We start from the raw sequence: 18,458 nt of genomic DNA on the forward strand, positions 1-18,458 counted from the left end.
TGCAGATTTCAGCCTTGATGTTGTCCTAAAGCATATTTGATTTGAAACACTACTACTTTTAAACTAAGTCAGAGCTTGTTTGGTGCAGTGTTTTTTGTTAGATACCATAATAGGGTAGGAAAAAACAGACAGTTTTCAAGCATTGGAAACCTTCCTTATGTCTGAAATGCAGCAACAAACTTAGCTAAATACAGATGTTGTCACATGTTAAATTTATTGGTCAGTTGCAGAAATGTTTGATACCCTTAAGAAAAAAAAAGTAAATTCAAATATACTTTTCCAGTCTTCATATTTCTATTTTGCTTAAAATAAATAGTAAACCTTTTCATTTTTCTTTTCTCTATGCTCTTTGAGGAAAAAAGTTTGGATTTTTTTCATCGTTTTCCTTTCCTTTGCAGTCCCCATCCTTTTTTTTTTTTTTTCCCCTGGTTTTTGGATGAACTCTTCCAGATCTCTAATTCTGGATAAGTTACAGAAGGGAACAAAGGAAAATTGAAACTCTCTAAAGTGGTTGAGCTAGTTTCATTTTTCGTTCTGCTGTTACAACTTTTCCAAACCAAACTGAAATTTTGCATATCATTCACTTATTCAACCAAAGTAACAAAAAGAAAAAATGGGAGAAAGTGGACAGGGAACAAAAACAACTCCATCACCTGCAAACAACGTGTAAACAGTAGAAAAAAGCAACTTATTAATCTTTGAATGTTTCAAGTAGAAAACATCTGAGTTTTTACTTTTTTTGTGTAGAAGTGCTTCCATTTTTTCAGCTACTCTGCGAAATCTGAAGACCTCAGTCGTTTTCATCACTAGTGTTGCTGCATTTCTACTTGTCTTGGATCTTGCTTTTACAAGATGCTATCGCTGCTATGCTGTGTCTCTTCTGAATTAACTGGGCTTCTCAGCTGCATACTTTAAGTCTACACGAGTCAAACGTTCATTGGACTCATCAGTCATCAGCCCCATATATCACTAATGCCAACTATGGTACTAAGATGACTCATGTCCTAATTATTTTGAATAACAAGTGTGCTCTTGTGATAGGACAATATGATTTTGCTTGCTACAGAATGGATCAGCAGAAAGTGGCCACATAATGCAGGCTTGCAGAATGATCAGGAAAATGCATGTTGGTGCAAAATTGTTCACTTTTCCTTATTTTCATAAGGATTTTTTTCCCAGTAGCTCCACTAAAAGCTGCTCCCCCTTTCCTCTCTAGATAATAGGTTCTTCAGGTACTTGAAACTTTAAACCTGATAATAACATACAGTTTTAAATTACTTTTATGCAATTGAATTATTTTAGGTGTGATGTGCAATGAAAACTAAGTAGGCAAAAAAATCCACCAAAGAAGTTTTTCGATTATAATTTCCTTTTTGATCATCCAAACATATAATTCAGTAGAACCTCAATTTACTGCTTTGTGTCCATTTTCTATACCTGTTAATAAACACGAGGAAAAGAAATCTGAGGTGGACCTGATGAGGTGGCCATCATACAAGAGAAACTTTTTTAAAAAAAAAAAAAAAAAAAAAATCATGGGGGGGAATATTTGGACTATAGAATAGAGTAGTTCAGTTGGAAGGGGCCTAGAAAGATCACTACTTAATCACTTCAAGGCTAACTGATAGTTAAAACATTATTAGTGCTGTACTGTAAATCACAGTGACTGGAGTGGGGACATGTCCTGTTCAGAGCATGGCTTATGATGATGAGTGATATGAAATGCTTTGGACTGTAACTGCTTTTGCTATCCTGGTTTAACACCTCAGTGACTCAACACCCTGAGAATTTGCCAAGAAATAGGTGGTGCTGATCTCTGCTCTCCTCTGGTCAGTCTCATGCAAATATCCAACCTAGCTACTTTAAAGTATCTCTATGCTGTTCATTCAAGGCTTCATATTTACAGCATAGAACATGGAAGGTGTAGCAGAAATGCAAGTCACTGAAGCAGTGATTGAGCACCTGGTGGGAAGGCAGGGCCAACCCAGGGGAGCTCAGGTGCATGCAGTGGAGCCAAGATCCACCCCTTCCCAGCCCTCATTTAAGGGCTGGCAGTGGAGGTGAGGGGACCTTGCTGGAGATCCCTGCATAACTGAGGCCTTCTAAAGGTAAACAGTTTTTCTTTGTTTCTGTGTCCACAGTTGTCGCATTTGGGCTTGTTCTGATTTGCTGCAGCCTAGGGTTGTGCCACTCCACTGTTATTGCTGTACTTTCCATCACACTGTAGTATTACAGTGGTACAGAAGGCTGCCTCTCACCTGTGATTTTCAGATGTTATAAAAATGGCTGTTACAACAGCCTCTATGAAATTCATTGGCCACGAACACCGTGCAGTTGTTGCCTCCACCTCCAGAAGTTCTTGTAGCTATGTGTTAATAGGTGCTTGGTTGCCGTTTTGTAACTGTTTGGTTTCCCTGGTACTTGAAGAGCAGATGAGCAAAGTTCTTCTGAATTGGGTTATTTGGAAGTTTTATTTTTTGAGATGTGAAGTTGTCCAGTCTATCCATGTTTTAGGTGGGTGACAATGAAATTTCTGGCAAACAAAGCCTGAAGACCTCATCAGTAGAAAAGCTGTTTCTGAGACAAAGTTGCATTTCTAAGCTTAAATGGAAAAAAAGAAGGTAAAACGTAGAGGAGCACGTGGACCACACAAATGCAAACAGCTAGCTGATCTTTGGCCTGATCCAAGCAAATGCTGTTGAAATCATTGAAAATATGCCAACTGACTTCTGTGGGATTTACAGCAGGTTCTAAGTTGGCAACTGTCCTTTCTTGCAAACAAATCTTCACTACTTTTACATTTTAGACTTGTAGGTAATCAAGTTGCCAAAACAGAAATGTCTTTGGTGTGAATGTGTTTCTCTGTTTCTTTTCTCTGCAACTAATAATGTTGCCACAGAAATCGCCTCCAAAAAAATTCAAAGGCCAGTATTTAGATAAGCAATATCAAAATGCTTCAGCATTAAGCTGTGATAAGTATTTCCTCCTGTTTGTTGTAAGAAAGAAGGTTTTACACAAGCCATGTAGTCTTAACTTTCACCAAGTTAAATAAAGGCTTAGTAAAGGATTTTGTGCCCTTTTAACCCCCAATAACCAGAGTGCATCCTGTGTGACCATTCATTACGTATGAAGTGGCTGTAATTTATACCAAATGGGGTAGGTGAATTCAAACAGAAAGATACCATCCATGATAAAAAGATAACACTTCTCCGTAACAGATGCTTCATTTTATGATGGAAATGGGGAAGCTGAATGCTGCAGGTGCTGGGCTGACACTAGGCCTGTGGAGAATCATTAGAGCCTCCTCAGAGATCTAGGTTTACTCTGTGTTTAATCAGCCACAGTCAGAAGAAATGGCTTCATTTCAGCTTGATGAGAGCCAGATTACAAAAGGAAGATAGATGGCCAATAAGGTTCATCACTATAAGCATATTGTCTTAATTTGAAGAAACAAGCTGGCATTCTGTGCTGAGGAAAAGTGAAGTGCAATATGGCTAGTATCAAAAACTAGTTATTTCAAGTCTCTGCTCCCCACAGTGGAAAGTATTCTGGCTGTACTTCGACTGAAATATTAAATAAGAATTACATATGCTACAAATGACTGCATTTACTCATGAGATACCTCTGCTTTGAGTTCCAAAATGCTGAAACCTATCAACGTAGATTTGCTTCGGCCACTTATGTGCATCCACAAGTATTGTAAATATTTTTGTACGTTTGTACAAATACACCAGTGGAAGGGTTTGCGTTGACTATCGATGAAAAATTCTCTGAGCATAATATGAACACGGACTGTCTAAAAGGGTCACAGTGTAGCCATCTATCATGACTTCCCATGACAGCCAAGGGGACAATGAGGCTGTCAGCTGGGGGCTTGCTGTGACAGAGGATGAGACTTTGAAATAAATAAAATTACAAATTTAGGGACCTGGACAAGGGAAACTGTTCACACAAAAGACAAAACTAGAGATCTCTGCTTCCTGCATTAAATGCATGATTCATTGTTATTGCTTAGTGCTATTCCTTAGTGCTGGCTTTTGCCTCTTGTGCATAGGTTGACTTTTTGTATAAGCTTCAGTGCTCTCTAGAAGAAAGAACTCTCCTTCAAACGAGGAGAGCTCTCAGGATGAGAGTATTGGGGCCTAACATGGTGATAGCAACGATATAATTATTACTATTTATTTTACAGTAGAATCCAGGTGGTTTTATTGAAGTTGGAACCTTTTAGTATCAGGCAGTCTACAAATAGATGCAACAGTGATTTTTTTTTTTTTTTTTTTTTTTTTTCATCCTGCTTTGAATTGTGAATCCTTAGGATTTTTCTTTTCAGTGGTAAATTTAAACACCCTAGCAATAGGTTCACTTTTCTGAATTCTCACAGATGTCTTAAAGGAAGTCCTGTGCCCTGGGGCTCCCAGACCACTTGGGCAGAGTTTGGGGAACAAAACTGCAGAGAATTTTAATCGTAGTCAGAGGAAGCCAGGGGCTACATTTGAGTTAAACAGAATGGTAGTAAGTGAATCCGTGTCTTGAAAGAAGTGGTGGGACAAGTATTTGATCCGCAAAACCTTGGAAATCAGTATTTTCAGTACCTTGCTGGGTTTTGGATCAGGCTCCAAGGAGTAAGAAAGCAGGATATTTTATATGAGAAGAACATGGAAAGCTGAAAGCATTAAAAGGATGTGTTAGCAAATGCCATTGTGTGTACAATTTTGTAGTTGTAATGGACATTGTAATGAGTTTCTACGCGTGGAAGAATGAGAGTGTGGTGGGTTGTTTTGATGGGTGAAACTATGGTTAATTTATGGAGTTTGGGAAGCTTTGAGAATAATACTGCCTGAAGGAGAAGTGGATAGTCAGGTTTAACTCAGGACAAAAATGAATGAGAGGAGGGAATGGTTATGGGTGGCTCGACTTGAAAATGCCTTTGGGTTAAAACAAGAATTTTGTGCCTCGGTGCAGTGGAAGAAGAGGAGGAACTGATAAATAATGTGAAACATAAGCATGATACAGCCAGAAAAGCTGGCCTTTAAGTTGGTCTTGAATGGCATTTTTAAGGAAGTCCCAGAGGACATTGTGCTTTGTTTAAGGCAAGCTACAGCCTGGTGTAGTCACCGTGGCAGAGGAAATGGGGAAAAAGACAAGCAGAGCACTCAGAAAACAGGGCCTGAATGAGCACTCCCAGATAAATAACATGCTATGCAGGGTAGCAGATTGCTCTTGGTTTTGTCCTGGCACCAAGAAGACCGCTGGAGTTTTTGGTCTTTCTTACGTGAGCTTCTATGAAAAAAGCTCATTTTTTCCCCATCTTTCTTTGTTCTAACTTTACCCATCTTTGTATGTTAGGATGAAAGTGAAACAACTCCTACTGATTTTACAGGTCTGAAGGGAATTAGGAATTTGACTCATCAAATTATCTCTACTCCCACACTATTCTTTTTCCCGAAACACTGGAGAAACACACACTTCTTCATCCCTTACACACTTTCTGATGTCTATTTGGAACAAAAGCAGAAAAGCAAGCGGCCACTTTCAAACAGCTCAGGCTACGCACATCTGTGTTTCTGCTGTACCTGCTGCCCAGCTAGCCCAAGACAGCTTGAGCTGCTGCCTTATTTTATGGCTGTACTGACACAATCCTGCAGTGAACCATGCGACCCCTGAAGTGTTTAGAAAGGTGCATTTGTGTAGGGGAGACTTTTTTTTTCCTCTGGAATAAATCAAAGATTCCTAGATAATCTTGCACAAGCACGTTATTGACCAGTACCTTTCCATAGGCAAGGAAGGCTGTATTTTTCAGAAAATGATACACTGAAGCATTCACAAAGTGGAGACTTAAGAAGCTTAACAATTGCTAGAAATATTATCATCAGCTATCACGGTAACATTATCCAGCCATTCCCACCCACAGATACACATGCATGCACACTGGATCTCATCTTAGAAGCCTTGCAAATAACGCACTGTAGGTGTGTGGTCCTCAAAGTGTTTAAATGTTTGAGGATGAAGTGAGCAGGAACATCTTGCATGCACCAGCTGAAAGAGGGCTGGAAGAAGCAGGGGGTGGATTTCCCTGGACAGATGATAGTTTTCTATCCTTCTATGTGCTGCCAAACTACCTCAGCTGGGGGGTGGGGAGGGTGTGTGTAAACTTTTTTTTGTCTCTGGAGAGCAGTTTTTCTAGTGTTTTTGGAATGCATCAAATGCAGTACAATTAAACAGGAAAAAAAAAAAAATTCCCAGGGCTCTTCATCCACCTCCTTTTTTCTGTCAAGATATTGCTTAATTTAAATGCTGCCAAACTTAATAATGAAAGACAGCATCCTCCAGTGTGTCAAAGCACAGTGCCCAAGCAGAAAAGCATGAGTGTCTTTCATGCTCCTACCTTTACTGAATTCAACCCTGAAAAGAACAGGAGTTTAAATGGGCAAAAGCAAGTGACCTGAAAAGAGCAAAATTGTCTAAGAGCTCAACACCTTAGCCAAGAATGTGATGGTGCCTACATGATAAGGTTATGAGTGCCATCATGTTTGTTAGCCCAGGTGAATGTCACCTACAGATGGCCCATAAAAATGAGCTGTCTCCTAACAGTGCCTGCCCAGCTCAGGATTTGTGAATGTAACCACAGGGTTTTGGGGAGGAAGAAAGGAAACTGGTTCTCGTTGAGGACCTGGGAGGTTTTGGATTGAGCGAGGTGACAGTGGTGAGAGCAGCCTATGTTTTCTTCCCCCTCCTCCCCGTTCCCACAAACGTGTGATGAGCAGATAAGCAGTGCCACAGGTGGTTTTTTTCCTAAATGCAACCTTTTTCGTTTTCTAAAAATAATGTGCATGTGAATCAAAAGGGGAAAAGAAAGTAATGCCCAAAGTTACAGAGCAGCTTATTAATTAGTTTGAGGCACTCTCAGTACTCCTGTAGATGGAAGGAGTGAAAGCATAAGAGATTAAAGTGACGTTTTTGCCATTGCTGGGCCTGGGGAGCATCACTGGTGTGTGCAGTTCCTTTTTACCTGAGCTGTCCTCTCTTGGTGTCATGACTCTAAAGCAGAGCTTGGGTCTGCTAGAAGTCACTTTAACTGTTAACCGCCTTGTCCTTGTGTCCCTGGTACCAGTATGTGCAGCAAGGGGAGCCTAGAGGTGGTAACTGAGCCCACTCCAACAGCTCTAGGAAGGACCTGTGGCAGTGCCTGTTCTACTGGAGTGTTTTGGTTCTGGGAAAGGTTATTGTCTCTTCTAGTTATGGCTGTAATCTCTGCTCTTCTCTCTGTGGAAGATACTTATGCTTTCAAAAATAAAAAAGCAGGAAAATATCCTCAAGTATACCTGATTTGTTAATAAAAACAGGCAGGTTGCATCTTCTTGTGCAGCAGCACCAAGAACAGGTTAAACTTCCCTTTTTAATGCACTCGGTGTTCTTATGCTGAGGATGGTCCGAATTCCATCTGACTGTAACCTCTCTCCCCTAAGCACCTCCTACTGTTGTTTGTCAGCTGCATGTTTTGGACAGTAAGTAGTTTTTTTGTTTTGATAAGAGTATAGCCTGTAGAACAGTAAGGGAGGAGGGAAAGACTTTTGACTTCTGGAGCTAATTATTCAAATAAGATTAAATCATGCATAGCTTCTAGAAAGCAGTGAACGGGCATGCCTTGTTCAGTCACCCAAAGGCCACTTACCTGCTTTCCTGGTGTTTGTTCCCTCATTTCTTTGCTAGGTACAGGGAAGAAAAAAGGCTGATAATTTATGACTCCTATTAATACAGGAGGCTGGATGCGATGACAATATGTCAATAATTATTTCTGGCAAGACCTTAATGATATGGTGTGGGTCTCTGTAGGATGACTCATTTTACCAGAAGACAGATATGTGTGACCTGAGTTTTATGACAGATGTCAAATATATCGAAATGTGGTGTGAGGAAGAGTGTCTTATTGGCAAAGTAATGAGAGGCTGGAGGAAAGATTAATGTTAAGGCTGAATGGTGAGGTCCATTTCACATTCTCCTTTTTTGATAAGTGATACTGGGGTTATCTTCTATCTTGTGTGGGCCAAAAGTTGGAGAAATTTGGGAGAGAAGTGACAATAACCAGTGTGACATCTTAAATTGGATGAAGTGATCAAAAAATCAAAAATACTTTAAAGGGGAGGGAATTGCTGGAGGGCTTTGATAAACACGATGGTGCTGGGGGAACAGCCAGTTAACCAGACAGTCTGGCTTAAATCTTTCAAGGTGAGTGCTGTTGTGAAAACTTAAGTGGGTCTTATTTTCAGCAGGTGCTAAGCCTCCCACCTCCTGAAAATCAAGCCCTCGTGTTTCACACTGCCTGCCTCAGCATGGAGATCAGCTGCTGCCTCAGGAGGAGCAAACTGAGCAGCTTCTTGTCCTCCAGTGCTGAAACAGCCAGGGCCTCTTGCTAGACTTGGTCCTTCTGCTGGGATGCTGTTCCTGGTACACAGCCCTGGGGTCTCAGATGGTCCAACCACCTGTATCTAGCAAAAGAAATGGGTCATCAGTGGGCTGATGGTTGGACCTAAATAACATTAGTGGTTTCTTCCAACCTGAGTGATTCTATCAATTATCAAATGCTGTGCTCAAAGTTCAGGCCTACGTGAAAGATCACTTCTTTCATACGGAGAAATCTGCAGATTTATCCTCCTTCCATTCCTTGCTCCTGCTAGGGAGATGGGGAAAAGTACCTCCATGGGTAGCAAAGGAGAAGGCCCAATGGCAGCAGGGAGGATATCAAGACTAAGTCCACTCTGCTAATGCCCAAAGGAGGGAACAGTCTGTTCCCCAAAACTGCAGCGTTACGCAGGAAGCCAGCTTTTAGAGAAAGGTGTTGTTGCAATGTGCAAATATTTTTCCTGGTTTGTGTAAGAAAGCCGCTTTTGATTGACACGGGTGCTTTGAAGTAATAACAAGGTCAAACCTGTCAAAAAAATTATATACTTTGAGTAATTGGACTGTATTTTTAGCCCTCATTTTGTGATCTGTGTCATGTATATATATATATATATATATATATATATATATATATATATATATGTATGTGTGGCTCATTTCCCTGTTCACCAGAGACACTTTTGCCATATCCAGGTTTGTTACCTAGAGGAGAAGCACACAGGCACTTGGTGAGCTAGAGGCATCTCTTGACTTCTTTCAGCACAAAAAAGCTTTGTGGAGTTCTTGCCTCATCTTTTTCTTGGAAAGGTCACGATTATAATTTCACCACAAATAGGACAATTTTCTTTCATTCAGCTTTAATAATGGCACAAATTTAACTATATTGTGCTAGCAGGCACTGATATATTAATTAAAATATAGTCTAATTATTTACCCTAGTTAGTTCATACAAATCTCAGTAGTGTAATCAGTGGACTCCCTTAAGGATTTTTGCTATCATTGGCTGTAGAAGTGGTTTGTCTTTTATACTCTGCTCAAGAAAAGAGTTGGTTTAGGGTTTTTCTTCCCAGCCACTAGCTCTGTGGCTGCCATGGTGCAGGTCCAAGCAGGGGGATCGTGCAGCCACAGCCACACTGGGCAGTGCTAATGGGTAGGGTAAGCCTCCTTTCTGATTTTTTGGTAAATCTGTGCCTGTCATTCAAGGCACGATCAACTGAGAGTTAATTGAACTTACAGTGATCTCTATGTCCAAAGCACTGCATGAATGTTAACCTTTCATACATGAGGATAACAGCAGCTATTGTATGAATTGAATGGGCGAACTGTGGCAGTGGGGTGAGGTGATTCTTTCAAGCCTCAACTTTGAGGATATTCTTGACTCTGTGCTGATTTCTCTATGGTACGTTTGGCCACACATAGCCAGAACGGCCTCTGAGAAGTGGTGCTCTGATGTTCTTCAGTGCGAACAGATGTGGAACGATGTTTACACAGGAAAAATATTCAGCTTATTTCTTAAGAAAGGAAAGGAATGCCTCCTGGCAGAACTGAGATGGAGTGCTGAACGATAGGCATCTGAGCCTTTATTAAAAGGACAAGTGAAGCTGATGTCTGCGCTGCAACACAGCTTGGGATGCCCAGCTTGTATATACTTAAGGCTTATTTGCTGCCAGGTGTTCATTTTAAACACAGGCAGTATGAAAGTTGCAGATGGCTTTGTTGAAAATGAGGAAAAAAACATTGAAATCAAAGAGGTGGATGAGATGAGGCTGGGGAGGACTGAGACCGACCTGCAACTTGTGACTCTGTGAAACTCAGTAGCACCTTTTTCCCTTTGGAATTCAGCCACCAGTCCTCAAGAATGGGTAAAAAAAAAAAAAAAAAAAAGCACGTTAGGTTTTATTTGTTTATTTGAAAATAAAGAATACTCCACCTTCTCACCTACACTTTTTCTTGTGCTCGAGAAGATCAAGCAGGTGTTAAGCAGACAAAGCTGCATCATTTAAGCAACCGGGCGTAGACAGCAATGCAACTCCATGCAGTTCCTCATCCATGCCTTTGGTATGTGTTCAAAAGTGCATTTTCCTGCTGTTATAAAGAGGGTGATCCTCTGTGGGGTATGGAGCACTGAACCTGAGTTGTCTGTTGCTGTGTGAGCAGTGTGGGTAGCACCTGTAAACCAAACTCTCTGCAGGAGTTCTGTCCCTCCTTAATTATACACTTCCTGCAATCAGTCCCTAAAAAGATCAAACAGGAATTAGCATACAGGCTGAAGAGTTGGGCTTCTCCAGTGAGATACTGGTAGACTACCTAAAAACCTGTCTTAAACAGCAGCCTTTAGAGCTCCTGGTAGCACAGCCTGAATTTCTTTGAGCACATTTTCATCACAATATATCCAAGATAGCGTTTATTACATTTCTTATCCCTGTTCTACTTCTGTTTAACCATGTGTGAACCAAGCTAACGCAATTAGACACCTTGTTTTTCGCCAGTCATTTCTCTTTGCAGTCTTCCATAAAGTGCTTCAAATGAATTTTAATATGTTGATGGTACTTACTGAAGGGATTCGTATTCATAATAAATACCCCTTAGAAATAATCTTCAGCAAATCCCTTTGACAGAGGAGTCAGGGCTGCTAACGACAATAACTACTACAAAATGCAATTTGGTCAATTACTTTAATTAAATTTCATTCTGTAATGTCTTCTCATTTATATAGTAAACTAATAGGGAAAGAGTACATCATCCTTATTTGCCTCTGCTTAAATGTCCAAAACTGTTTCCTTACGTTTTGTTTTAACATTTGCAGCTCTCCCAGCCTCACGGAACATTTGAGATAATTATGGGTTTTACAAATAAAGCTTATTCTTCACCAAGAAAGGTTGAGACTTTCTTTTGAATATGCCTTCATAGAATAAAAGCCTTCACTTCGCAGATCCTAATCTGGTATTTACAGACTGGCTGAGTTTGGATGGTGCCAGCATTCCGGCATAAATGGTAGAAGTGTCTAGATTTCATCGAATGCTTTTTTTAATTGTATTGTTTGAAATTGGAGTAAAAAGGAACACAGCTGTCTAGAGACTTTGGTAGCATACAGGTTATAATGAACTCATGAGAAATAACAGCGGCAGTCTTTTTAATGTGCTTTTTTTGCACTGAACAAGGAATTTTACACTGTGGGCTACGTTCTCAGCTGGAGTAAATTGCCGAGTCTCTGGTTCCTCACTGTATGACAGTAGTTCTGAGCTCCTCACTTAGAAAATGTGAACCTTTATTTTCAGCAGTTCAGCAATAGAACAGCAGAGGATCTGGCCTGGGTTTATTGTGGTGCAATAGTGTGTAAATATTAAGGTCATCTGTTATCTGGAAAAATGCATGAATTAAGCTAAAATCAGTAATTCTGATCCCACCCCGTATCAGTAAAATCAATAAAGCTGTTTCCATGAGCACTGTGAATATTCATGTGAACAATTGTAAGACATACGGGGCTGGGATGGGAGCATGTATGTGAATTTAGTGACAGTTTTAGGGACAGTGTTGTGCTGGGGATCTGTGCATCTGTTGGTGCCATAATTCTTCTGCCACAGTATTAGCTGCAAATAAGGCTTCAAAAGGGAGAAATAGCTCACCGTTATTGTGTGGTAAAACATGCAGTGATGGAAGGCAGCAGCCCCTCTTCCTAAGCAAATGTATTAGATGTTGAAATAGAAACTTCAGTTTTTTTCCCCATGGTTTCACTGAACTTCTGCAAACTGTTGCAGTTTCTCTGGGGGGAGGCTCTCAGGTTCTCTGAGGCTGCCATAAATTTTGTTGGGAAGATGAAACCCTACAGTGCAATTAACTCCAAAAGTGGTACAAAGCAACAGCACGCAGATACTGGGCTGCAGTGCTTAGCACTTAACTCTGAAATTCTGATAAGCCCTATCAACTCCGGGTTGTGTTTAATGTTCACTCCTGCTTATATACTGGAGATACAACCTAGCGGTCACAGTGTTAACACTCCCCAATATCTATTACAATTAGTTTTTGATTAAGAGGCCTTGCATGGCTTTTGAAGCCTTTTATGTTGTGTCAAATGGCTAGTGATGGAGTGAGATGCACAGACACCTCCCAGTAACAAAGCATCTTGTAAAAGGTTTCAAGTGAACTATTTTATCATCCTAATGGAAACCAGATGACTCTAACTCCCCCTTTAATTTCAACTATTTACTGAAGAGTCCTTGTTTTGAATTACTTAAAGATTTATTCCAAACCACTATCTCATGCATTAAGAATCACTAATAACAAAGCCATTCTGAGCAGAGCAAAGCTTTTAAAGAATGTGACTATGCCATTGCATTTATTCTTAAGTTTAAACCATGTTTTTTTTTTAATGGCTTTCACATTTTCTATCTCAGTTTATTTTCTTGGGGGTTTTATTTTTTTATTTTGTTATTTTTCTCCCTTGAAATGCTGAGGACATTTCTGTTCCATGCTGCAGTTCCCTGCCCTGCTGCCGTGGTGGTTGTGCTGGGATTTTGGTGTTGAATGAAGGAACCCCTGCATGTGTTCCCAGCCCCTTCTGTCTTTGTCAGACCTCTGGAGAGCATCTATTCTGGATTTCTGTGGTGTGTTTAATAAAGGAAGGACTGAGAAATGAGGAAATTGGGAGGAAATCTTTTCTGCCAAGCTTGGTTATTTCTGCTGAGTGGTAGAATTTTTGGAAGACGAAAGTTGTCTCCTTGTTGGCTGATGGCTCCTATCACCATGCCTCTGCAGCTCTCCCCACAAACACAGGAGGATGCCCACTGCCCAGTTCCTCTGCCCTTGCCCACTGCTTGCTTCAGGCTTATCCCCTCCTCCCCACCACAGCACTCCGCATGCTGCAGAGGAAACCCTGAGAGAACTGAGATTAATGGGATTAGCAGTGCAGAGGGAGTCTCCTGGCCTGGGCTGTGGACCTCCCCATTCCTTTGCAGTCTTGAAGAGACACAGAAATTAATGCTCTTAATGAGCACGGCCACAATCTGGTTTTCGTGGCCGAATGTGACATGGTTATTTACATCTGCCAGTACTGAGTTCTCCTGCTCCCTGCAGACACTACCATCTATGATGTTTCAGGCAACACAGCCGTAATATTCTTCTGCCAAAATGCCCTTTGACTCAGAATGTAAAGTGCTTCAATATATATATTTTAGTGGCATTAAAAGGATTAAAGAATAGTATAGTTAATTAAATAAAGATAGATTTTTTTTTTTAAAGGTAAATTTATGAGAGTAGATACATGTTAGGAAAAAAGAGGGTGAAGAAATACAGCTATCCAAGCTTAAGAATAGGTTATATATTAAAATGTAGTCATTAAATGTCTTGTGGAAACTATAGCCGTATTGAACAAGAAATTCGGACAAGTAGAAGATGCTTTATTTCTAAAAACATTAAGCAGGCTTTTGTTGCAATGGACATCAATAACTATTAACCTTTTGAGACCGTGAATCTTTAGAGTCCCAGAAACAAGCAGCTAACAAATCAAACACCCACTCCAACTGGAGAGCTCTTCATCCTTCGCAGAGGCTTCTACTGTGCGAATACGTATTTTAAAAATCTAGATCAGAGGCCTTCAGTACAAGCATTGAATGTGACAAAAGTAGATCCTGACCATGCGATGGAGGGGGGAGAGGGTGAAGTGTGTCAGTGGGATCGAGCCCCAGGTGATTCTGCTCAGGATGCAAAAAAGTGGGGCAGAAACCACAAAATAAAATAATTACCTGCTTATGAGGATGATGTTGTTAATTCTCAGTTCTTTAGTTCAGAGGCTGAATTATGGCGTAAGCCCAAGACTGCCAACGAACACAAATATTTCTGGATTTGCAAAGTTCACCTGCTTGCATGAAAATATGGTGACTTCTCAACATCAGTAAGAAAACTTTAAATTAGTTTTGGTAAAAATTAGGGAGAAAGTCTCTTCTGCCAGCGTAATATGAATTTTCCATTATTGTTCACATCTGTAGGCCCACAGAAGACTCCTGGCTTGCCAAATCCATTATCAGTAACCTCTCCTGTTACATCAAAAATATTCCTCTTAATACATTTTCTTAGGCTTCCCTAATATGTTCTCTCCTATTGTTCTGTTCTGACTTTATCTTCTAGGCGATCTGAGATGTTATTGCAGTTTTGCTCAGTGCCTGGATGGCACTGCTGTGCTATCAGAATCAACGTGATTTCTGTGCACTAGAAAAGGGGAATACTTGTCTGTAGAGTGAATGCCATGATGATTACTGTTGCAGTGTTTGTAAATTCTACTCCCTTCTAATCTGCAGTTCTATATGCTTTGTACCATATTTGCTTAAACAATAATTGAAGGAAGCCAACTAATTGGTGTCCATTGAATTTGGCACTATGAATACATTCCAGGAGAAATACAACTGGTCTCAGATCTGGCTGCCTTTATTTCCTAGCCTGTGTCACCAGGGATCCATTTCCAGTCAACTCTGCCATGACTAACTGTGGACATAGGGATGAGACCTGACTGCTTGGATCTGTATCCATAGTAAAACCCGTTACCCACAGAACTTCAGCACCTACCATTAATAATTTTAATGTTAATCAGGAAATGAAGGCGGAGCTGAAAAAGGAAGCTTCCTTGGAACTTACAAGCCAAACAGAATTGAGGAAAAATAAATGCCGCTTTTTAGAAAGTGGGAGACAAATGCTGAGACTTCTTAGGAAAAAAGGTGTTGGTAAAGCTTCTACAACTGGCACTTTAAATATAGTTTACTTAGAACCTTTAGGCAGCTCTCCCATTTGTTGATGGAATGTTAAATCCAAATATCCATACATTTTAATATTTTAATATGCTTTTAGTAATGAACAAAGAGAGCAGCTATCTTTTTTCTTTCTTTTTTTTAGCTATATGTATTTGGGGACAAAATCAGTCCTTTGAATGTTTTATGTTCTGTGGAGTTGTCAACAAGACTGCATCAGTCTGAGAATCAATTGCAGAATGAACAGCTGTGCAATACTTTTTTTTAGTGATTCAAATAAATTTACTCTCCATGAATTAAAAAATCTGTTTACAAGTAGAGGAAGAGAAAGAAGAATGAGAAATTAATGCCTAAAAATTAGGCTCCTCTAGGTTTAGTTTTCAGATTCTTTTAAATATTGGTCCTTGCCCTTTCCGAAATTATTTCTATTAGCTATTTTCCTAAGCCTGCTCTAAACTGCCAGTTTTCCTCTGTGTTAATTATTAATATGACCTGTTTATGTACCAGTTATCCAGCTAACCATTAATGTCTGTTTACTCATTGATGACCTTTGCTACTACATGCCAGGCTCTTGGCCAGTAAATGTCAACATTTTTTAATAACCTAAAAACACTCTTCATTGCTTAAGATTATCTACCTTTTTTTTTGTTTGTTTTTGTTATGATGTGAAAAACAGAAATTAAATACCAATTAGAACTCACTTTCATAAAAGGCCATTTCAGCCAAGTGGCACAAAGTGAAAGAAAAAACCTGAATATTCTTTGCTTCTAGTTGTATTTTGAAATAAATCACAACAGGGAAGAAAGTACAGTTCCATGATACTGGCATAATAAAACACTTTTATAAACGAATTTCCCCAAGTAAATCTCCAGGATTTTTTCTTCAGTATTAACCTGAACTCAAGATCTCTCCTTCTGGTATTTTTCTAATGGGTAAAGACCACACTGGGGACACAACTGATTTAAAGCTGAACATGGTGTCGCTAATTTTTACCCATGATTACAAACTCCGTCTATTTTTAATTTTTGCTCATCAAAAGTGCCTAATTTAAAAAGACAAGCAGTAGCCCACGATGAAAAAGTATCTGAGGGCACTTCCCACTCAAATTGATGTGTAGGGTGGCCTCATCCAATCTGCCACTGAGATAAGTGGAGCAGGCAGCTTTCTTCTTCCCTGGTCTACTGATATACTTTTGTAAGAGGAGCCTTGAAATATTATCTTTGTGATTACAATTTGCAGGCCTGAAATTGGCTTCCTATTGAAATATTTTCAAATATTAACATCATCTCAGCTATAAGTAATGGTAATGGCATTTACAAGGATTGAAGCTTTGATATGTATATATAGGTATATGTTCACATTTTCTTGTTCATTGGAGTTCTAACTTCAATAAAAATTAGGGTTTTTTTTAGTTACAGCCTTGAACACTTGCTGTGACTGTTACTTCATGTTGAATTTATCATACAGAATGTAAGTAGTAAGGCTGAGGAACAATCTGTCATAATCTATTGTATCAATAATCTCTGAAGGAGTTTGTTTTGGTCCTGGGTGGGAGGTAAGCTTTCTAGATCCCTCCTGTTGGCTGCACAGACCATTGGGGCTCAGTAGTTTTGTTTCAAAGGGATTTGGCTGGGCTGTAACACGTTTGCTTAAACACTGTGCTACTGTACAGAATGGTTATACAGTACTTCAAGCATATAAATGCCTTTCAGGTTTTCTGTACTGAATGATAACTCACCTTGTCTTTCTTGGTGAGGTAGGTAATAAATAGAAATCTGGACTGTAACCGAGACATTCTGACTTAGTTAGATCTTCTGGTGTCCTGAAAAAGACAAGTAGACTCAATTACTATGCCAGCAACTACATAAAGATTGTCAAATTAAATCCAAAAACCTATGTTTAAATAACGGTATGACAAAACCTGAGAAAAGGCAAGAATATCAAGCTCTTCTGACATTTTGACCTGAAGTTACAGCACTGTGCAAAAAAAGAAAAATGCTCCTTAAAGCATGCATTATTATCTTGAAAGACTGAGGGGCAGAACTTGGTCAAATCCATCTTAGTTAAGAGATGTGGACAAACAGTGCTGGAGCCATGAATCCATTCAGCAGTCCTGCCTTTTGCTGAGGTAGTGCCTGAGTTTATTTGATAAATATGTACATGTATGACTAAAAGGAAAAAAAGAAAAGAATATATTACATTTTTTTCCCTAAAGTCTTTCAACCAGCACCTTAATTAAGCTGCCAAAAGCCATGTGAGTTGGCTAAGTGTTACACTGAATTAGCGTCACCCACCACTGATGTGCAGCTATCCCAAGGTTCAAGCACAACAGCTGTCTAATGGTGTACAGTGACAGTGCACAACAGGGTGGAAACTGAAGAAGCGTTCCGCATCCGATTGAAACTGCAGGGAGACCTGAGAGAGAATGTAATTATTTCTGCTGGAACTTCTTCAGAACATTGGTTTGGCACCCCAGTCTTGCCAAGTATGCTGTAGAAGCTTTAATGAGCTGCAGTTGTGGAAGGTAGTCTTTCTTTCTGATATCACTGAAAGACAACAAGTCAGCACACCTCAGCACGAGGGTAGGAAACGAATTCAGTGCTGACTCTGGGTGGTGTGTAATCCAGAATCATCAGTGCCATTCCTAAGCAGAAACCAGGTCTTGGAGGTCTCTCATCTAAGACTGACCTTGCTTGACACAGCTTGTGAGACAAAGGAGGAGGCTCAAATATGATATTCCTCTAGGAAGTGATGTTCTGCGTTTAGGCACAAAGCAATGACATATTTAATCAGGGCTTTCCGCCTGCTCAAGGTGCTTATTATTTACAGTGAGCTGTTAAAATTTCCCAGATAAATATGTATTCAGAGTCTTTCCAAGCTGTATAATGTGCTCTGTAGATCAGAGCAAGTCTATTTAAAATTGTTTTTTGGAAACACAAATTATAATTTGATAGACTGGAACAGCTCTATTGGTTTCATAGATAGCTGGGCATTTATTTTCCACTATAAAGATCATAATATTTACCCAATGGACCAGAACAGCTCTTTCTTAGCCTTTACTCCCTCTATTATGCCACAATTATTTAAATACAGATTCTACATGCATTACTTATGTTCTACCTAGTGAATGGGGATCAATTGGGTGAGTGAGTAAAAGGGGCAGAGGTTGTCTTGCACATCCCATCATCTTCTTAAACACTGTTTAAAGATCTAGATATAATAGGAAGAGATTAAGAACTGATAGCTTCCATGACTATTTTTATTTATAATGTATCGTTCAGTTCTCTGTCTCGTTCAGTGGGAGAGTGGGTTATTCAGCCA

The 18,458-nt window shown here is 39.8% G+C and overlaps 1 long non-coding RNA gene across 5 annotated transcripts in view; it reads left to right on the forward strand.

Moving 5' to 3' along the window:
- The first annotated feature begins 1,847 nt into the window (after positions 1 to 1,847).
- LOC125698245 (uncharacterized) overlaps positions 1,848 to 18,458 on the forward strand; it is a 352,601-nt gene continuing 335,990 nt past the window's right edge. For all 5 annotated transcript variants that reach the window (XR_007379135.1, XR_007379132.1, XR_007379129.1 and 2 more), the window contains exon 1: positions 1,848 to 2,108. This is a non-coding gene — a long non-coding RNA (uncharacterized LOC125698245). The remainder of the gene's footprint in view (positions 2,109 to 18,458) is intronic.

This window comes from Lagopus muta, chromosome 10 (assembly GCF_023343835.1).
Source record: "Lagopus muta isolate bLagMut1 chromosome 10, bLagMut1 primary, whole genome shotgun sequence".
Taxonomy (NCBI): Eukaryota; Metazoa; Chordata; class Aves; order Galliformes; family Phasianidae; genus Lagopus; species Lagopus muta.